The sequence below is a fragment of the Lathamus discolor genome, chromosome 10 (genome assembly GCF_037157495.1).
Source record: "Lathamus discolor isolate bLatDis1 chromosome 10, bLatDis1.hap1, whole genome shotgun sequence".
NCBI lineage: Eukaryota > Metazoa > Chordata > Aves > Psittaciformes > Psittacidae > Lathamus > Lathamus discolor.
In genome coordinates this window covers 1,893,069-1,916,258 of record NC_088893.1, presented here as the reverse complement: position 1 = coordinate 1,916,258, position 23,190 = coordinate 1,893,069, and the positions used below count along the sequence as shown (strand labels likewise).

General features: G+C 36.7%; 1 long non-coding RNA gene across 1 annotated transcript; it reads right to left on the bottom strand.

Moving 5' to 3' along the window:
* Positions 1-8,718: 8,718 nt before the first annotated feature.
* LOC136020155 (uncharacterized) lies at positions 8,719-12,040 on the bottom strand. Its single transcript, XR_010615226.1, has 3 exons — positions 11,883-12,040; positions 10,226-10,309; positions 8,719-9,084 (listed from the first exon to the last, which is right to left on the bottom strand). It is a non-coding gene; the product is annotated as an uncharacterized LOC136020155 (long non-coding RNA).
* Between the last annotated feature and the right edge of the window lie 11,150 nt (positions 12,041-23,190).

Below are 23,190 nucleotides of genomic sequence, written 5' to 3'. Positions count from 1 at the left end.
TGATATTGAAAACTGATGGCATACATTAATTCCAAGTATGAGCATATATACAAAAATAAAAAATATACAAAGCAATTTTGTCTTGAAAGCAAGGCAGAACTTAAGTATTCTTCCTTCTCCTGTATCCAAAAAGCAATTGTTTGCACTAACTTCTCTATTTAATTCTGTTCTGGTTTTCTCTTTCTTAGGGAAGATGATATTATAACATATGAAAGATTTTGGTTAACACTGAAGGAAAACTTGAGCTGACTGACCTGTTGAGAGTAAAAGCTTTTCCTGCAGGAGACTGTAGCCATATGAGGTCTCCTGCTGTCTAAACCCTTCAGAAGGACTTCAGGACTTCCTGCTATTTTATTTGGTATCTTCACCTCCCAGTGCTTAATAACAGTGTCTCAAGGGATCTGTAAAGAAATGAAAGTTGCCTCTTTTTGAAAAAGAAAATAACTTTAGTAATGTCACCTTGCTGCTGATTGTGCTTGCCACATTTTAAGGTATAGAACAGACAAACTGTTCATAGACAATTAGTAAAGATGAAAAACCAAGAGTTCATCCTATACTGAAACACTGGTCATGTCATCAAGGAAATAAAAGTAACACATTACTTTTTAAAAGACTGAGTTTTGAGATAACTATGGCTGAATATCTCATATGTGTTATAAAAGGTTTTCACAGTTGTCACATTCTTCCTTCATAAAACAACAGCAGACACTATTTAAAATTCAAGTTTTGCCAAGTTTTAGCAACTTATGGCCCCAGCTTCAGTTTATCTCTTTTGTTTAATGGACTTGACACACACGTCTTGCTCCATGCTTTCATAAAAAATAAAATAAAATTAAAAAATAAAATCCAAGAGCAAATTACTTTGGGTCTATTGGAAAGACAAGACACACCATTGCTCTGGTTGTAAGTTAAAGGCCACAAGCTTACAAGCTCTGTACTGCCCAGAAATTGAAGGGACTAAATACTTGTCTGGACTTCTTTAGCTCTCATAGCAATTGTCAAGCAATTAGGTAAATGCTCCTTGAATTAGTTTTAGTTAGTTAATCGGTTTTAGTTACTTTTAACTTATAGTGATAACATGGAGTGAACGAACTATCATTCTAAGGAGGCAGTTCTGTGGCAGATTATGGAGGCAGTCTGAACACAGCCCACACAATATAAACACAGATTATCATGATCAATGCAGGAGTATAACCTTGTTTTATTCCAGTGAAACCAGCTTTAGAGAAAACAAAGTAAACAAAATGTCTGAACAATGAAACCAATGGAAAGAAAAAAAGTACATAAGTAGATTATATTTTATAAAAAAACCCCACAAACCAACACTAAAACTGAGGTGGAGGAAGAACCTACCAACATCACAGAATTCCCAAAAGAAAGGAGAAGGAAACTTCCATCACTAGTATCGGTCCTTCTGACAAACGCTTCTTTTGTAACCCCTTCCTACTCATGATGGGGACTGTCAACCCTAGCACCCAGCTGACCTTGAGAAGCATGAAATTTTTCTAAAGAAAAGTGGAAGTTTTTTCTGTGTTAGCATTTTTAGTTGCATTCTTGAAGTTATCCTGTGTTTATATCAACTATGAACATATATTATTGTAAGCAGACTAACAATTGGGCTGTTCGCATTGTCAATATGCCTAATTAAATCCTTGCCTTCACATGTAATGTGTGTCCCTCTTTCAGCCCAAGTTCCAAGTCTGATGACTTGGAAGGAATGCTTTTCACATCTTTATTTATTTTTTTTTTTTTTTTTTGTATTCTGTGAAATTCCTCACTTTTTAAGCTTTGTCTAGTGGTATTTCAAGCATTCTTCATAATTCTATTAAACAGAAATGACGACCAATTTAGTTACACATGCTATTAACTCAACTGGGGTCAATGAGGACTTTCCCATAAGTAAAACAAACTGGTAACTAGGATTTTTTATTATAAATACTTAACAGTTTTTTTGGCGGGCACTATTTGCCTAATAGTTACAGAACACATTTTGGAACTACAACATAAAAAAAAAATTGCATTTGTTCTAAGAGTGCTGGACCGGCTTATCTTCAGGTCATTGAATGACTTTGCTAAAGATTATCACAAATAGTGATGCCAACAGGTGTGTATCTCAGTGATTAGAACTGCAAAGACACCTTTTCTTCAGTTATAAAAACAAGTTGGTATTAATCATGTAGCTAAGGTTGTTCTTATGCTTAACTGCTTTTCTAGAATTAGGTATCTAAATGCTTACTATTGATTGCAGAAATTAGGGTACCAAAACCTACCCATGATATTTTTAATGTTTATCAAACATAATATATAGTTATTGTACATAACAGGAATAAGATCTCCAATATATCTCGCACAGCACACAGTCATGAAACACAGTACATCCATTTTGTTCAAATGGATGTAAAAATACAGAAAAAATAATGCAATGGGAATTATGAGAATAAGTTTGGACAGATAAAAATTTAGCATGCTATATAAGTAATAAAGGATATTGGTTTTAATAATGCTAAAAGTAGTGTTTTTCAGAGAATAATACCAATGAGACTACTTCAGGAATGAATAAAATTACAACTATGTAAAAGCCTTGATGTTTCCTGTCTTCAGGGAAAAAAAACACATGTAGACAAAAAAGGGGAAGCCATTTCCATTTGAATGTATACTTTAAAATTATCTTTAAAATATTTTTCCCTCTAAGAGAAAGTCTTCAGAAACTGCTTTAGGTATTTTGTCTTTTAAGCATGCCTGATTACCCACTTTCAGAGAAGCTAGAAGGCACATTTGCCAGTTTTCCTCAATACTCTTAGCTCAGATCCCATACTGCGATACACCTTTTCTATTTGGAGTTCTGTCCATTTTAGCAGGATATGCAGAACAAAGTAAAGTGTCAAATAAATTGCTTAAGAAGTAAAACTTCCTGAAAAGTCACCGGACTACCAACATCCCACAAAAAAAAACCCACCTTGTCAGACCTTACCCTAATATGCCCTTCTTAACAACAGAGTTTCAGAAAATAGCTTTCCAGATAGAAAATAAATTAATTTAAGCTATCCTGGTCCTCCTTACAGATTCTGATTTTTTAACCAGTGCTACTTCACTCTTCTTCATTTTGAGCAGCTTCTTTCGTATATGGTCAATGATGTCATGTGGAAACATTAGGACCAGACATGAATGACTAATAACTGCATAGAAAAGTTATTTTTTTTATGATAGACCATATAAATCTCTCTACTATAGGATGTCAGCTCTCCAGTCTGTAGCCTTTCTATAGTTTTTCTCAGGTGTTTGCTGCTTTTTGCGTTATTGAAGCATTCAGATAGTAAGATGATAATTAAGATAATACATTAATTATCAGAGACCTGCATCATTATAGGACAAGCTTACATTTATTTCCTTCTGGCATTTGAAAAATAATAAAAAAAAGTCCTTACAGTCAAATTATTATATCAACAAATATGTAGAGAAAAACTATTCAGAAGATATATTTTTTAAAACAAAACCAAAAACCAAACAAATCTTTTCTTAAGCATAAAACTTTAATGTAAAATATTTAAAATTACTGGTGAAAGAGGATTTACCCTTGATATGTATAAAAAGAAACTACTTGAGAAAATTTATGTTAAAAGATAACTCAGCAAAACTATTAACTGTAAAAAATTTTTACTTAACATTAATCTTGTCTATTTCTGGAAAAGTATTCAAGCATGTGTGAAATGATACAGAAGTTGCACTGTGGCTGAATATATGTTTGCACACTTAGAATCATGGAATAGAATCATAGAAATGTTAGGGTTGGAAAGGACCTTAAATTCATCTAGTTCCAACCCCCCTGCCATGGGCAGGGACACCTCACACTAAACCACGCCACCCAAAGCTCTGTCCAGCCCGGCATTGAACACCACCAGGGATGGAGCATTCACAGCTTCCCTGGGCAACACATTCCACTGCCTCACCACCCTAACAGGAAAGAACTTCCTCCTTATATCCAATCTAAACTTCCCCTGTTTTAACCAATTACCAATTGTCCTATCACTACAGTCCCTACTGAAGAGTTCCTCCCCAGCATCCTTATAGGCCCCCTTCAGGTACTGGCAGGCTGCTATGAGGTCTCCACGCAGCCTTCTCTTCTCCAGGCTGAACAGCCCCAACTTTCTCAGCCTGTCTTCATATAGGAGGTGTTCTGGTCCCCTCATCATCCTTGTGGCTTCCTCTGAACTTGTTCCAACAGTTCCATGTCCTTTTCATGTTGAGGACACCAGAACTGCACACAATGCTCCAAGTGATGTTTCACAAGAGCAGAGTAGAGTGGCAGGATCACCTCCTTTGACCCGCTGGTCATGCTCCTTTTGATGCAGCCCAGGATACGGTTGGCTTTCTGGGCTGTGAGTGCACGCTGCCAATTTAAACTGCGACACCAGCTCACATTCATTTTCTCATCGACCAGCACCCCCAAGTCCTTCTCCGCAGGGCTGCTCTGAATCTCTTCTCTGCCCAAGCTGTAGCTGTGCCTGAGATTGCTCCGACCCAGGTGTAGGACCTTGCACATGCCATTTTTAAACTTCATAAGGTTGGCACGAGCCCACCTCACAAGAATGTTAAGGTCCCTCTGGATGGCATTCGTTCCCTCCAGCATATCAACCGAACCACACAGCTTGGAGTCATTGGCAAACTTGCTGAGGGCGCACTCCATCCCACTGTCCATGTCATGGAGAAAGATGTTGAACAAGACCAGTCCCAACACTGACCCCTGAGGGACACCACTCGTTACTGGTCTCCAGAAGGACATTCAGCCATTGACCACAACTCTTTGCATGCGGCCATCCAGCCAGTTCTTTATCCACCGAGTGGTCCATCTATCAAATTGATGTCTAAAAAAATTGATGTCTAAAATCACTTCTGTGATTTTTCAAATACGATGGCCAGTGGCTTAGCAACTTCATTCGCCAGCTCCTTCAGGACCCGCGGGTGGATTCCATCAGGTCCCGCGGACTTGTGCATGTTCAGGTTCTTAGGATGGTCTTGAACCAGATCCTCTCCTACAGTGGGCCCAAGGTCTTCATTCTCACAATCCCCGCGTCTACCTTCCAAGACTTGGGTGGTGTGGTCAGAATATTTGCCAGTGAAGACGGAGGCAAAGAAATCATTCAGAACTTGAGCCTTCTCCAAATCCAGGGTAGCCACTTCTCCTGATAGCTTCCAGAGAGGGCCCACGTTGTCCCTAGTCTGTCTTTTATTCACAATGTACCCATAGAATCCTTTCCTGTTATATTTTACATCCCTAGCCAAGTTGCATTGAAACTGTTTAGTGAACCTGTAAAGCTCTAGGAACTGATACCTGTTAGAGAGATCCAAAAATTCAAAAAAATAACTGGGGATTTTTGCAATTAGCACATAGACTATCATCCCAAAGTTATGAAATGCTAATATGAACTAAATTCTACCAGAATTACCCTACAAATTATACTCTTTTCCACTTTATAAACAAAATCTAGTCTTTTTTTTTTTTTAAACAAGAACAATAGTAATATCTGCATGTAAAATGCTAGTTTCCCAGAATCTATATTAAATTAAATATTGACTTACCAAGCACTGTGTTATTCATTATTTACTGTATTCAATCTGAGGGATTTATTAAAAAATTGATAAGAACAGCTACTGGTAAAATCCCTACAGGTGAGCTCCCTAGCCAAGCCAATTATGAAATAAGCAAACTTACAGTTACTACAATAAAATGATAGTATTCGATTTTAGCAGTTGGTGATATTTTAAAAGGATGCTTTGAGACACTTACTTGAAATGAATAAGCTGCACAGTTTCATAAAAAAAATTAAGATTGCTTTCATTCTGTTATTTGCCAGACCTTTCTGTTCCCCTCTGCCCTTTTCTAAAAGCTAATTTCTCATTTTATTAGAATGGGTTTTTTCATGTATTTCAGTAGTTCTTTTTCTACCCATTACACTATCTTAAAGCAACATGAATATATCCAAGATGTGCTAGTCAGAGCGCTAAAGACCAACCTGCAAATAATTGTGAAAATGGTTTTAAGTGGAAAGCCAAGTTTTAGAAGCAAAAAAGGACATTTCCAGCTACCTATTTCATTGTTGCTTGAAAAATACTATTTGGTTTATGGTTAGAACATCATACTGAGTGCAGAGATGAGTTCTGCATACAATTATGTATTCAATTCTATGGATATAGTGTTCGGGTCCACAAAAGTTCCAAACCAGTATTTTACTGGCTTAGATGTTTTTAGTTGGAAATTCTAACTTATTAAGTGCGACATTTCACATACACAATGCTCTTGATTCAGATGCCCCATTAAACCCTAAGTAGTGTACATTAAAGGAACGATCAAAACCAGTGCTATCAAAAAAAAAAAAAAGAAAAAAAAGAAAGAAAGAAGAACCAAGACAGTAATCCCTATCAGCAGGAAAATAAGAGGTACAGCATGATTCCCGCAAGTACACTTTATTAGATATTTTTTAAAGTTATAGTGAAAAATGATACTGTGTTTCACATTACATCTCCCCTTCCCCCCAGCATTAATTTCTTTAATGTTTCTAAGCCTATCGTTCATTGCCTTCAAACAGAGATGCACTTCACATCATTTTGATCCCTGGAATAGGCCAATAACTCTCAAATATAAAGAACATGTAAGTCACGCAGGGAAAAAAAAGTCACTGTCACAGGGGTGACATGCTTACTTTTGAAGACTACAGATAATTTTAAAAAAGAAAAATAAAGTTCATGAAACTTAACTATGAAGAAGCTTCTGAGCAGAGAAAGTCAATAAGACCTTTAACCCAAACAAACCCAATGTTTGTAATTTACACATGCATGCATGGAAATATCCTAGGGGAAAACCACCTTAATTCATTTCATTATTAGAGCACTCCTCAAATGTCAGCCTCTAGCTCAACCATGGATAATTTTTGATTGGAAGAAAAGGACTTTAATTCTCAAAGAGGTTCTTGCTAGAACAAAGCTCCATAGTGAAATTACCGGTCAAGACGTGGTAGCATTTTATCAGAAAAAGTGGGTATTTTAAAGAGCTTGCTGAAGAGGGGGAAGGCAGCACAGACACAGGACAGAGTTCATAATTAAGTGAAAAGGTCCCCTTCCTGAGCTGCTGCTGCTTCACTATTGAACAAGTCTGATCTGAAATACTATGTTTGCTCAGGCATAAAAACCTTGCCTAAGCTTTGCAGAGATCTAGATGAAAGCAAACAGCATGAGAATCTAAATTCATGATTTTTCATTATGTTTGGATACACTGTTAATAAAGATTTGATCCTCAGCAACATCCTAGCTATCAATACCAGCACTCGAACACTAATGCTATCAACAATAAAACAGTGATCCTAATCTTACCCATGCATATAAAGAGTTTATGGACTTTTATTTGATAACGAGTTACAGCAGTGGTGGGGGACTGCAAAAAATGTATCTCCAGGAGACAGGGTAAGAATTTACATACCTATAATCATAACCGGGAGGGAGACGGTGGTTCATTTTTTAATCAGAGTGAGTAGGAAGAAAAAACAGAGCCCCACATACAAGTATAATCCCTACTTAAATATTACTTCTGAGTCCTGATATGAAGTGGACAAGATCAAAGATATGAATTCTAATAACTGCTCACTTAATTTTAGAATATTTTGGTAAGTTCAATATTATTTATCATGCTAATGTCTTACAGCAGGGAAGTGAGGAATAGAGCAAGGCCTTATTCCTGTACCAACACAAAATCTACATTTTAACTTTTTAAGCCTGAGAAAAAGAAGAGGAAAATTCCAAACAACTCTTTCAGAAGTTGAACATTTCTGTTTAAACTTTGCACTTTCATTTACAGAATCCTCAGGATTTTGGTTCTTTAGAAGCAGGACAGAGATTTTATCAGATATAATTAAATATTTGTTAAGACTGAAGAAATTATTTACTGTAACACTGAAGTGTAATCAAAGGATGGCCATAAATATGAATCTTTTTAACAGGAACTGGGACTCTTCAACAATGATTCTTTTGGAATCATTCTAGATGCAATGCACTAGAGAAAAAAAACAAGGCTGAATCCTCTTTCCTGTTTTATTTCTTTTTGCTTGTGAAGAAGCACTGTATGCTAAAGGATTTTTCTTCCAAACATTTCAGAACCCTGGAGAAGATATTCAGTCCCTTTCCGTTCTTCAGGAATGATGTGCAGGCAGTGGAACTTACATGCTGATCTACTGGGGACGTGTTGTTTCGTTTATAAAAATCTCTTTGAAATACCATTTTAAGAGATTGGGAAGCTTCCAAATTAAATGTATGGAAGTTTTATATTAAGAGTTAATACTGGATGAAGCAAATGTTTGGGAGATAAAATGCTATGCAGTAGTTTGCAAAATAATTGGATTCTAAAAACATTGTGGACAAAATATTAGCTTTTAAATTCTCTAAAATACATGCAGTAAGCAAATAGCAGAAGTCTCTTACATTATAAAAAGTACATCACGCACATACATTTTACAATATACATCTGAGGCATAGTAATACAATATGTTGCACCTGTGGGGTGAAAATTTAATTTTTTTTAAAGGTTTTGTAAGTATTTGTAACCTTTTAAATGTAATTTATTGAAATTATAATAAATGAAGGTAGTAGTCACAGGTAGCAAATGAAAACAGTCATTCAGCTGACATTAACTTACTTAAATACTATCTTTATTGGAATGCTCCCCCCCACGTTTTGTACAGATGGGTGCTTTCAGAAGAGATCACAATGAATTCTTACATCATTCAAAATTATCAGTTAAAGTATCCCAAAATCTCACACTCTGAACAAGAAGCTATATGAGAATGCATGCTGAATAAGTAGATAAGCTTTAAAAACCTTAAATTCTTCCCACTGGAGTTATCCTAGTCACAAAGTTACAGGAATTTGAAAGATTTTCATGAGTGCCCACAAGAATATATAATGAACAGTGCCATTCAGAGCATAGTAGTAACACAATAAAAAAAAAAAAGTACTATTTTATTTTACCACATTGTGGTAAAAAAAACGCTTAATTTTGGGTTTGTAGCAGTATCTCACCATTCAGATTCAAAATAATGTCTGAAAAAAAAAGTTCTGTTGTTAATAAAGAGATGATTTGACAAAAAATGCACAAAAATTTCATGTAAGTATATTTCTTATCAATAGATGTTTATCTTGCATGCATACTAATATATGAGTATTCGATTAGAAGGATGACACTGGAAGCAATTCACTTAATTTCATTCAGTAAGTACCTCCTTACTGAATACAAATATATTCTATCATAAAGTTGTGGCAATTAGAATCCGTTAGTACCTGAATGACCTATGTTGGCACTATATAGCTCAGAACAAGTTTGTCTCTGAAAAATGAAAGTGCTGCCTCCCAGAATTCTTCATTCAGCAATTGTTCTTTTTTATGGATATGAATACAGTGATCAGTCTTGTTAATTTCAAAGATCATTCTGATAGGACCTTCAAATCATAGTCATGCACTAATTAAAACACACAGGGCTGTACTATTTTTAGCATTACTAATATGGCATAGCAAAAGAAGAGCTGAAAATATTTCTTTGAAGTAATAAATTTAGTTAGGTAATAATTCTGCTAATCCAGGAGTTAATGTTTGCACAACCAACAATATAAATAAAGCAAAAATATTTTCAGCTTCTTTGAAATTTTATTCATGTCATGAAAGAACTCCCTAAAATAGCTACACCATGACATTAAAAAAATCCCTTGTTATGAGGAATCAAAATCTGTATCATATCTATGTTACTACACGACAGGGAGGGTGTGTGTGTGTGGGAATCACTTATGCCATAAATAATATACCTCTGTTTTTTGCAGTACATGTAACTAAGTTATACTGCTTTAAGGATTTTAAGAAATACATATGTGTGCAGGCTGACGGCAGCTCATCAGAAAAAAAAAACATGAAGAAAGAACAGAAGACAGTAGCAAATGAAAATCATCAGGTCACATAAACTTACAAGATAATTGACTGCATTTATAGCTATCCATCCAAGTGTGTAAACCAGTCCCTATCAGAAAAAAGGATGACAATGCCTCTTTGTCTTTAGTAAGAAACAAAGAAACAAGCAAACAAAACCCCCCAACCTACCTCCCCAGAATAAAAACCAAACCAAAACCGGGTAAACCAGAAAAGAACAGCTGCAAGAATAACAAATCACAATTCCAGAAAATAATCCATACATTACCTAAGAAGAATGTGCCATTGCAATCGGAACTGTCTCACTTCAGAAACCAAGGGTGGAAGAAATGAAAGAGCCTGTCTCTGTGGCCTGTTTTTAATATAGATATATATTATATTTCTGGTGACACACTGCAATTTTTCAGAAGAACTGGTATGCTGATGAAAATGAAAATAATTTCTACCTTGAAGTCACATAATTACAGAATGGCAACCATTTTTCAACACCTATTTAATCCAAAGCTAAACTTTAAATAATTTGTTTCACATTGCAAAAACATCAAAAGTTTCTTCAGATGGTTTCAAAACATATCTTGAACTGATCATTAAAGCCAGCTCAGTTTTGCATTTTTCAGTTCGTCAAACTTAAACAAAAACTATGCCTCTCTCCAAATTCCATATTTCAGATTGAAGCATGTTCTCTTTCCAGGCATTTACCTTTTCAGTTCTTTTCAGTTATTTTTAATTATTGACTACCAAAATACCTTTTCAAAGTGAGAACTCAAAATTCTTCATCTCAAAAACACAACAACAAAATGCTTCAAGATTTTTCTAAATAAAACAGTTTTAGATAATGATGAAGCAAATTCCACAAAGATCTGAACATTAAGTTCCATCTGGCATTTCAGTGACCAGTTGCCAAATCTGGCTGAAACCTTTCTAAATTCCACAGAGCCCTGTACTCTCAAATTGCCTTGCCAATATATCAGCTAGCATGTTGACAGGGTATTTTATGCTGTTAGACACAGTCCAACTGCAGTTTTTGCTTTGTCTGTCTTGAAACTAAGCAGTACATTGAAATTAGGCCTTAGTTCCTTCTGTGATATAGCCACTTTAATAACTGTATTATCTTTCAGATAATCTATTAGAAATGTCTTCTTTAATCTTCTATGCCACACACAATTTTCTTTTAGCCCATATATCCAGGAAACAGCTGTAGCTCATTTTCACTGGCCCATTCCTCCTAAGTGGTTATTCTTGGTGGTGTCTGTGCTGTGCCAATACCTTCTGAACGCAAAGAATGTCCCAAAGGACTTCTATTACAAGCAAGAAAATATAATTAGCAGATACGGAGGGAAAGGAAATAGTGAGTTTATTTCTTTTCTTCCACAACCCAGAATAATCACAACTAGTAAGTACTAAAAAATCATGAGTGACAAATATAAACCTCATCTATTCATCTAGGCATTTTTTCCTAGCACATGTTGTATGGAGTTTGGAGTGATTGACACTTACCCTCCAGATTCAACAAACAGCCAGACAGCGCTTCAAAAAAACTATTACAGAAACTAATTTTACCTAATGTTGAAATAAAACCAACAGCCCAAAACACATTATTACATTTCCTGTATTTTCAGCTTGCAGCTAGTTCAAGCATCAGTCAGAGAAAGACCAATTTTTTAACACCTTCAGTTTAGCTAGTTAGTCCTCTTGTCTATCTCACTGCATATCCTGCTTTTTCTTCCATCTACACATTCCAAAAAACTCATAAGACATACATGAAATATTTGCTCTTTTAGCTTGATTCTTTCTTAGTTTGGAGAAAGAAGAATTAAAGAGACCTACAGGTATTTAGACTAGATTGAGACTGATACTCCCATTGTGAAAATTTTCATTATGTGTATAATAATATGAAAGCGTGAGAGGAGGGAGGGAGAAATTACCTTCTTAATAGTATAGACTTTGCAAGTTCCTAGTTTGAATACAGTCTGTAGTGCTGCACTTCTGAGCTGAACAGCATAAAGCTACTGTGGCAGCTGGACATGGAGTTTAGTCTCTGCCTGATTGGCAGATCACAGTAAAGCAGCATATCCCATGAGCCTCTCTGTGAGGTCGTTACTAACTGATTGAGCATTCACTTTCATGCCTTAAACCTCAGAAACCCAGGTGTGTTGTAGATTAGCACAACTTACAAGCAGTGTGTGGAAATTTATTATGATAATTGTTGCTTTTATTTTTTATTTCCCTGAACTCAAAGATAATTAATGCCAGTATGTGTCCTGGTGTCTGACTCCCTTAATTGGCCCTATGGAGCCTTGGATGTTTGAAAATCCACTCACTTAAAGGCTCTTTTTTTCTTCCCTTCTTTTTTTCCCTTTTGACTTGTTTTCCTGGAGCTGTTCATTAGTGCCTAAAATATTTGATTACATTTAATTGTAATGTCTTCAATTCTGTGCACCTGCTGTAATTTATGTAGTGGGGGAAAATAAGACCTACAGAAGCTAAAAAGTGAGATGAGGAATTGAATGTTAAAAAGAATTCCTCTGCAAAGGGTAATTGGGGTTAAATATGGAAGCAAACTAAACATATTTTCAGTTAGGTTTTCCTAGCTGTTATGATAGTGCCAAAAGGATTTATAGCATAATGACTACAGTTCTAAGACATTTCCACATCCAAAGGTTTTATCCCCACTTTAACATTCCTAATTATTTTAAACCCTATCTCTATCTGTCGTGGTTTAAACCCAACCACACAGCCCATCCACTCACTCCCCCCGCTTCTTGCCCTCCTCCTGCTCCTGGAGGGACGGAGAGGAGAATCGAAAAGAATGAAAATCCCATGCGTTGAGAGAAGAACAGTTTAGTAACTAAAGTATAACACAAACTGCTACTGCTACCACCAATAATAATAATGATAAATGAAATAACAAGGGAAGAGAATACAATGCCTCAACACCAGCCGACCAATAACTTGCCCCACTCCCCCCAGCTGAGCACCGACCGATACCTCATCCAACCCTGCAGTCCCCGCCCTTCCAGGTAACTCTCCGTTACATCCTGGGCATGACGTGCTGTGGTATGGAATACCTCTTTGGCTAGTTTGGGTCAGGTGTCCTGTCTCTGCTTCCTCCCAGCTTCCCCTCCTCCCTGGCAGAGCATGAGGCTCAGAAAGTCCTTGGTCAGACTGAAACATTTGAGCAGCAACTGAAAACATCAGCATTATCAGCACTGTTCCCAGGCCAAAAAATTAAAACAGAGCACTGCACTAGCTCCTAAGAAGGAGAAAAATGACTGCTACTGCTGAACCCAGGACACTATCATGAGAAAGTGCACATGGTATTGGTCCTGCCTAGCTGGCAGTGCTGAGCCACATTCCTACCTGAAGATGTGCTGCTCTAGTGTAGATCTTTCTCTCTTTTGCCCGCTTTCTTTTACTGAAATATGTTCATTGTTCCCATGTTTTTTTCCTTAAAAATATTGAAAAGGTTGAAAAGCTTCCTGGCGGATGCTTTAGTTTTCAAGGGACAGCTTACAGCATTTGTAAAGCTTATATAATAGCAATGCAAATTAGCACCACTGAATATTCAAATTCCCCTGACATCAATAGAAATGGAATAAGAGACACAGTAAAGGAGAAAAATCTTGTGCATTTTTAAGAGGGAAATTACGTCAGAACATAATTTCATTTAGCTGTACTGATTCTTTTCATTTATGTCTAAGGGCTAGTATAAACCTGTTGAACAGCTTCTAAACCCTATTTTTTTTTTCATAAGAAAACAAATTAGATTAATTTTGACACATTCACTGTTAGCATTACATGACAAATTCTTGTTTCAACACGGCAGAGGGAGAAGACTAGAAGGATCATCTACTGATGGCTATGATAGTTTACAGAATTCAGTTTACTGTTGAGACCAATTAACTAGTCTTTGCCAAGGAAATTCCACAATTCATATGCAGTAGCATCCCAATACTTTTCTTTATTTCTCTGTATTGTGAGTATTATCTGGGGCACTTTACAGCAACAGTTACTGATACACACACACACATACATGCACACACAAAAAAAGGGTCACAAGTCAATTTAATGCTGTCATCTCTTGCTAAGTATGGAATTTACTAAAAAATACAAACACTGATATCTCTGCTTTTTAAACTAGCATTATTAGTCATAATCATAAGCTGTAATAAGTTGTCAGGACTCCTAAGAACATTACCACACAAGGAACATTTTATCTTAGTATCTACATTTCACTCTGTTATGGAAACCACAGAGCTATCAGCAAACACTAGAAATTAGTCTTACATAGAATCAGAACAGCATATAGTGGTATGTTGATGAGAGAGAGATGTGAGGACAGATATACACACTCCTCTCTAGACATGTCCAGCTAGCCCTTAGACAAATCTTACAGCAAATGTACGGCATATTTTTACCTCAATTCAGGAACTGCCCCTGACATTAACAGAAGTCTGCTCTATGACCAAAAGAATGGGACCAAGAACAAGGGGGATGGTAATTTATTCTCTAGTAAGTACTAGATCACAACAGATTTCCTGTCAAGACACTTTCTGTACTTCCAGAAGACACTGCTTTCAAACCTCATTATAACCAGACTCTACCAGTTGCACTCTACATCGCAGTGCTACTGAGATTTCATGGGAGTATCAATTCAAGGTTTTAATTTTGTTCTTACAAAGAAGTCTTCACAAAAACACAATAGGATGTATTTATTGAATTAAAATCACTCCCATTAATACTATTTTAGAATCTTGTGATTGGTTGACAGTTACAGGCCAAATGTAACCAGTGATTTAATCCACAATTATTATGTTATGACATGCATAACTCTGGGATACAAACAGAACCTTAAAGGAGTGTGGCTGAAGTACATGCACAAACTACATGCAGTTCTTAATACTGCAAATAATTTCTTTTAATTTTAGAATTTAATATAAATAGATAACAAAAAATTGGTTTTGGTGTTCAGATTTCAGATATAATATTTAAATAATAAAAGGATGTAAAAAGCTGTCTACAAAAGAACATTGGTTTTTTTTTTTAAAAAGGCAAATAAGTTGACAGAGAGGGAAGTTAAAAAAAAACACAACCAAAAACCCCACAACCAAAACATTACATAGAAAGGAAATCGAAAAGGAGAAGGAGAAGGAAAAGGAGGGAAGTAAAGGGAAAGGAGAAGGAAATTAAAAGAATAGGAAAAGGAAAAGGAAAAAGGAAAGGGAAAGGGAAAGAAAACCCTACAAAACCAAGCATTTCTTCCGTGTAATAAAGACAAGCAAATGAGAGCCAAGCATGTCCACTTTACCACAATTTCAGAAAGATCAGCAGTTGCTAGTTTTTTATTTATGCAGAGTAAATGCCAGGCTCTGCAACAGCTCTATCAGGCACTTCTTTCTGCATTGAATCTTTAGATCTAACATGTCCTTAGATCTTTTGTTTTAGGGAAGGTCATGCATGTGGCTTTGGTGCATGTGATGACCACACTCAATAGAAGTACAAAATATAATCTCTACCTAAGGTATTGCACTTAAGCCTTCTCTCTTGGCTACTAAGACATTTTGAGGTTTGTCAAGTTTAGTAGCTTTGTGTTGTTAGGCTTGGAACCATTCCATGGTCATCCTTTATCCTCTGCTATCTGCACAGACACATATGTATCAGGATAATAGGTAGCATAGGTGGCATTCTGGATAGCTACTCCCAGGCTGCATCTGTCTGCACCTGTCTGCACGTCTGTCACGAGCATGTGAATATAAACCAGTATTCAACTATGTAAGAACAAATTGAACAATAAGAGTTCAAAGTGAAAGTATAAAATACTTAAAGGCATCTTGGAGAGGAAAGAAGCAAAGTGACAGCTGAGAATATATACAGTGAATGGCTGTGTGAGGAATACACTGTAAATCCTATCTGTGCAGTTGTCACATACTGCGTAGATTTACACACAAAAGATCAGTTAGATATGTGCACACTACATGGAATGTAATGACACACAGCAAAATACAAGTTTACACTATGAGTTTTAGTAACAAGTTTTTAAAGACACATGAGTTGCTGCAGCAAGCTATAATTTTGGAGTTTTGCTTTGCAAATTCTTAAGCTCATCATGATGGCATTTCCTGCACTTCTCTTTCAACAGGACTGCTGCTCCTCAGTGTTCTCAGCAGCAGATGAAATATTCTACCTTATCAACTCACGGCCCTATAAAGAGCTTACTATATGATAAAGACTTAAAAGTAATTCTTGCATGTGACCAAGAAAAGAAGCATAAACGCCACCCTCTGACTAGATTCAGCTTCTTTCTACAAGTTCCAACAGTGGTTCTTGTCTCTCATTTATGAGTTACCGAAAAAAGATATCACTTTGGAAAAACCTCTAAGCCATTTCCAACAATCAATGATTTATTGATTTCAGACCAATTTTTAAGTGTAGCACTTTTTAAATATAATGGTACAAATGTTATGCAAACTTAATAAAAAGTAGAATTATTACAAAGATGCTGTGATCTTGAATATTTAAATTAAAAGAGCGCATGTGTTATTTTAGCTTTAATGTCCCTCTAGCATGTTAATCACAGTTCAGGATTAATGAGTTTCTTGTTACAACTTCTGAGTTTTGAAAAAAAGTGAATATAAAAAATAGTAATCTTCCTTTGTGTGTATATAAATATTCAGAGATGCAGAATTAAAGTCTTGCTTACATGTAAAAACCTGAAGGCTGTTAGACTTCTTTCCTCCTCACCCTCCAAAAATAAGATTCAAATACTAAAGTTTAAGGAGAAAAGAAGAAATATAGTCCAAAAAGAATCCATGAGTGATCAAATTATGAAATAACTATGCATTCTGTTCTTTCTAGGTAAATCAGGTATATCTTTCTGTTATTTTATTTATCCCAAGTATTAGAATAATTAAAGAGGAAGATGCGGGAGGCATAGAGCAGTGAATGTCAAGGACACTTGATGCAATACCCTAACGATGCATGTTCCAGCATACTCAAATAAACGGGTTTCTCTAGAGATTGTTTGAATGAAAATAATGTAATTGCACAAATAGTGTAAACTGAGTGTGTGTGTACAGAAGAAAGAAAAGAAGAGAGACAGGCAGCAGTCATGCTTCTTGTAGTTGATGGTGTGTGGTGAATAATTGATCATTCCTTCCTTTCTTCTGATGAGTTCACTAATTCTCGCAGTACTGCACTTCTACAAGTGTCACGATCACTATTAAACCAGAGAGGAACCCAACAAGCCCTTGAGAATACCTACTGTCTGAAACTTCTTTTAAAGCACCAACTGAAAAATTAAATGTGAAAAGCAAGAAAATGATTCTGAAGTCTTCTTAGAATCATAGAATCATAGAATAGTTAGGGTTGGAAAGAACCTCAAGATCATCTAGTTCCAAACCCCCTGCCATGGGCAGGGACACCTCACACTAAACCATCCCACACAAGGCTTCATCCAACCTGGCCTTGAACACTGCCAGGGATGGAGCACTCACAACCTCCCTGGGCAACCCATTCCAGTGCCTCACCACCCTAACAGGAAAGAATTTCCTCCTTATATCCAATCTAAACTTCCCCTGTTTAAGTTTTAACCCGTTACCCCTCGTCCTGTCACTACAGTCCCTGACAAAGAGTCCCTTCCCAGCATCCCTATAGGCCCCCTTCAGGTACTGGTAGGCTGCTATGAGGTCTCCACACAGCCTTCTCTTCTCCAGGCTGAACAGCCCCAACTTCCTCAGCCTGTCTTCGTACGGGAGGTGCTCCAGTCCCCTGATCATCCTCGTGGCCCTCCTCTGGACTTGTTCCAGCAGTTCCATGTCCTTTTTATGTTGAGGACACCAGAACTGCACACAATACTCCAGGTGAGGTCTCACAAGAGCAGAGTAGAGAGGCAGGATCACCTCCTTCGACCTGCTGGTCACACTTCTTTTGATGCAGCCCAGGATACGGTTGGCTTTCTGGGCTGAGAGCGCACATTGAAGCTGGCTCATGTTCATTTTCTCATCGACCAGCACCCCCAAGTCCTTCTCTGCAGGGCTGCTCTGAATCTCTTCTTTGCCCAATCTGTAGCTGTGCCTGGGATTGCTCCGACCCAGGTGTAGGACCCTGCACTTGTCGTGGTTGAACTTCATAAGGTTGGCATCAGCCCACCTTACAAGCGTGTCAAGGTCCCTCTGGATGGCATCCTTTCCCTCCAGCATATCAACCGGACCGACCACACAGCTTGGTGTCATCGGCAAACTTGCTGAGGGCGCACTCAATCCCACTGTCCATGTCAGCTATGAAGATGATGTTTGCTGTGTGCTGTAACGTTACACTTGGTAGGCACTGTTCAGCAGTGAAGCACTGAATTTACTATGCCTGTTATTAATAACAAAGAAAGGGAAAGTAAAGCCATTCAGTTTATTGAGAAAAAACAAAAAGGAATTTACTATACCTGTTATTAATAACAAAGAAAGGGAAAGTAAAGCCATTGAGTTTATTGAGAAAAAACAAAAAGGCATTAACACTTTATCATTATTTTTTTTTTTATAATCAGCCAATTAACAGCACAATATAAAGGCTTTGAAATGATTTGTGAGTTAATTTGTGCTTTTAAAACTATTGGAACATAACATAGCCAAAACTGTTTGGTATGATTTCATACTGAAAAAAAATCCTTTATGAGATAATGGACTAAGAACATTGCTAATTTTAAATCCAAAAGACAAAACTGCCCTGGGTTTTTAGTCTGTGGTTACAGATATTGTAGAAAATAGGATTTTTATTTGGTTTTAGTGATCCAGAGAAGCAGTTCAAACATAAATCCTAGCCCTAAATTCATTAAGAAACTCATTGCCTTATTTTTGAGACTGTTAAGGAATCCAAGAGCTCAGATGGACAAAGCTGTAGGTACACAACTGAGTCACCTAATAGAACTCTTGTATGAGTAAAGGCAGATTTGCTTCAAAACATTTTGGTAAATAAAATACTAAAAGTAAAAATAGCATATGCTATTTTTACAATATCAGCACTTACACAACTGGAGGAAAGAAAGCTATGTTACAAATAAAGTGGCAACAAGAAGCGCTAGCAATTTGTCCTGGGTTCAGCAGTATCAGTCATTTTTCTCCTTCTTGGTAGCTGGTGCAGTGCTGTGTTTTGACTTTCAGCCTGGAACAGCACTGATAACACTGGTGTTTTTAGTTACCACTCAAATGTTTCAGTCTGACCAATGACTTTGCGAGTCTCATGCTCTGCCAGGGAGGAGGGGCAGCCGTGAGAAAACAGAGACAGGACACCTGACCCAAGCTAGCCAAAGAGGTATTCCATACCACAGCACGTCATGCCCAGGATGTAAACTGGGAGTTACCCAGAAGGGTTAGGGGACTGCAGGGTTGGATGAGGTATCGGTCAGTGCTTGGTGGGGTGGGGTTGGGCGAGTTATCAGTCGGCTGGTGTTGAGGTGTTGTATTCTCTTCCCTTGTTATTTCCTTCATCATTATTATTATTGGTGGTAGCAGTAGTGATTTGTGTTATACCTTAGTTACTAAACTGTTCTTATCTCAACTTGTGGGAGTTGCATTCTTTTTGATTCTCCTCTCTGTCCCTCCGTGTGTAGGGGGAGGGCAAAAAGGGTGGGGAGTGAGTGAACGAGCTGTGTGGCTCAGTTTAAACCACGACACAATTCTAGATCGAAACACTGTTCTGCTAGATGCCGTACATGCACACAAAACTTTTCTTTAGGCTAAAGGCTTTTCACTAACCGAATAGATAAATATGAAAGATATTGTGGGAAAAATATCAAAAAATGTCTCCATTTTGCAAAGAGACTATGAAGACAAAAATGTACAATCCTTCTCATCCCAGGGAGCTAAGGCAGAATTAAAGAATTAAAAAGAAAGCTCCTTCCTGAAGGCAGTGATGCTACAGGCTATAGAAATTGTTCCTCAAATTCCACCTTGGAGCACACCACTGGGAACAACTTCATTTTCTCTACTTGAAACCATTTCACCAAATTAATCTGAAATTTTGGTTCTTTCAAATAGCCATTTTTGGCCAGTTCACTATCCATTGGGAAAGACTCCCACACTCAATGAATATTTGATCATTGCTTTTTCTTCAAGTTCCACAAAAAGGGCTTATATCAAAGGACTTCTGCTCCAGTTATATGAAGAATCAAAATGAAATTAGATAAAAAAGGAAAAGCAAAAATAAAAATGGGTTGACAAACAGCAATATGGGAAACAACCTGTACAAGAAGGAGCAAAGCTGTGCAGAATGATGACAGGAAAAAAAAACATGCAATGTGAGTAAAGTCAATGTACAGAAAGAAAAATATAGCAGATTTTGAGTGAAAGGCATTCACCTACCAATCTGTCAAAAAAGAGAACCATTGTCCTATAACATAACCACGGCAGGCTTACTTTGTCAGAACACGGTGTATAGTATTCTTGAGTTTACTAGTCTTAATCATGCCCTTCTTGTTTATATGAATTTTTTGAATTTATATGAATTTATTTTGAATTTATATGAGTTGTCTTTTCTGCCCACAAAGGTTTATAACTTCTTACCAATAGTAGGGAAGAGCCACGTAGAATTAATGGAACAATGTATTTTGGCATGCATTCAGGACTCCATTAAACCACATTCACGTGGCTGAAGGACTGGAATTTATGCTGAAGGCAGTACACATGAACAATGGCTACTTTGCAGTTTCAGTGGGCATTGTCAGTTCCCAACTAACGAGCAGCAAATGAGCAATCCATGGGGATTTGACTGCCTGCCTGTACCCTCTGTTCCAGCAGGAACACGCAACACCTGTGGACTTACATTGACATTGCTCTGGCAGGATCAGATCATAAGAATGTAGTATCAGAGGGAGGACTGCAGCTTACTGACACTTGCAGACAAATAAGCAGCAGCTTATAACATAAACATGTCACCCTCTCTCCCTCAAACTATCACTTCCACCATTTTAATACAAAAGTTGAAAGATAAATTTATATAGAGACCCAGCTCTGGCTGCCAGGTACAATAACACCTGGAGCAGGATAGCAAAATTCTGTTGCACAGGTCACAGATAAGTACTTTTAAACACCACTCTATCTTATTTGTAAGACTTGGACATCTTGCTCTAAACATGTTTTGGCAAGTATATTCCCCGTTTTACACTAAAGGCCAGGTGGCATTTGGCAAGGTTCTTTTGGCTAAATATGGCTAATATACTTTTATCCTACTAACTGTAGGAATTGTTCATCCTTAACATGAGGTTGAATGGAGTTATCTTAATGTTCTTTGCATCTTACTAAAAATTCTGGGTTAGCTTGGAGAAACTATTTAAATGCTGATACTTTGCATAACAGCATATTAACTGCAAAGTAGATATGCAGAGGTCATTTTAATTGGAAGTAATTGCTATGTTACCAAGCTTTCTTTGATGTTGTTCACCACAACATTCTCAACCACATTGTAATTTATGTTCACCATTGGAAATGATAATGATTATTAATAATGTTGACAAATGAAGGTTAAAAAGAAATAGTTTTTCTGTCTCTGAACACTACTTCTACTGAACTCAGAGACAAAAAGTCAGAAAACTAAAAAAAAAAAAAAAAGCTATTTGAGTGACTTGGAAGACTTCATTTTTGTTTCAAACTTGTTTCCTTTAATACTGCAGATTACCATAATTTCATACAAAGTCATTTCAATATGAACAGAGGAACATTTTAATTACAAATATTCAAATAGGATATTCTGACATATTTCAAGTGTTAACACTGATATAGAAATGTAATGAAAGCTTATCCTTTCCTACAGATAGCTTTGATGTCCCTACCTGCTCCACTGCTGGTAATTCTATGGAGTCAAGCATCAGAAGTTTAGGGAGAAGGCAGAAGGAAATGTACATGAAAACTGTTGCTTCTTTGAGATGTTATTCCTCCTCTCTAAAGGAGGACATCAAATAAATCCATTTTAGATTCGCTTATGCTTTTAGTTAATAACATTAGCTGGCATCGCCACAAGAATTAAATAGGTACATTAAGCTAGAGGATACACAAGCAAGTTGAAACAGCACACAGTCTGAACTAAGCAGAGGAAAAAGCCAGCACAACAAAAACCCAACAACCCAAAACTCTTATCATGATAAGACACAAGACAAAATTTTTGCACAAGTAGATGCTTGTTAAACACAACATAATGTAAGGCTGTAACAAATGAGATTTCTCATTTTCTTGGTGTTAATGCAATGTGGATATAGGAGTACTCACAAAATGACAGTGCTTTTGTTTAAGCTTATTTCCCTAATATTACCGAATCCCATATGAAAGGGTACAATGATTCCAAGATTCCAAACAAGCTATGACAGTTCATACACAATAAATCACTTAGAAGTCTTTTTTCCCTGCATTCATCACTTTTATAACTATAAAACAGCAGTTATGACACACATAAAGTACAAACAAAATGTCTAAACTGTCAAAATGCAGGAAACTTACTATTTTTTAAAGGACTTCCTTCCAGAAAAAAAGTTTTCTTAATTAGGAAGAATAAACCCAAACCCTACAAAACCAACAAACAATATAACCCATAGTGTATCCTAGACCAAAGGGTGGAAAAGGGGACTAAATTTTGAGATTTTTAAAGAGGGCAGAGAACATCCTCAAATGCTTTAAATAAAAGCACAAATAAAACCTGATAGCCAGGAACCTGATAGTTATACCATAATAATATCAGGAGTTAATGAAAACAATTTAATATATTTATTTTTAGAGGTTTGCTGTTCGTAGAGATAGCAGGTAACCTATTTACACAAACTGCTTCACAGTTGTTTATTTCATGATGGCTCTTCTGCATTCCCCCTGTACCCTGTAAAAGGAGGATGCTCACTAGCACTGCATATCCTTCAGTAAATTAACTTGACTACTGCTATTCATATTTCTTAGCTAGTGCTCTCTCTGACCACTTTAAAAGCTTACAGCAGACAAAACAACAAATGCAGAATTTACAGTGCAATTTTAAAGCCCAGAGAGAAAAGAAACTCCTGTTGGGCAAAGGAATTTTCCTCCTCTTAACCTTCTGTGTTCTAACTATTGAGAAGAATCCTAGACTAACAGCTGAGTTAACGTTTTTTCTAGGAATTTCATGACAAGTCTCTTTACATATTGTGCTATTTTCAGCCAACATTTTAAAACAAGATTTAATCCTACTAATTACAAGCAGGCATTCTTTTGGTCAAGAGTGAATACATATTTT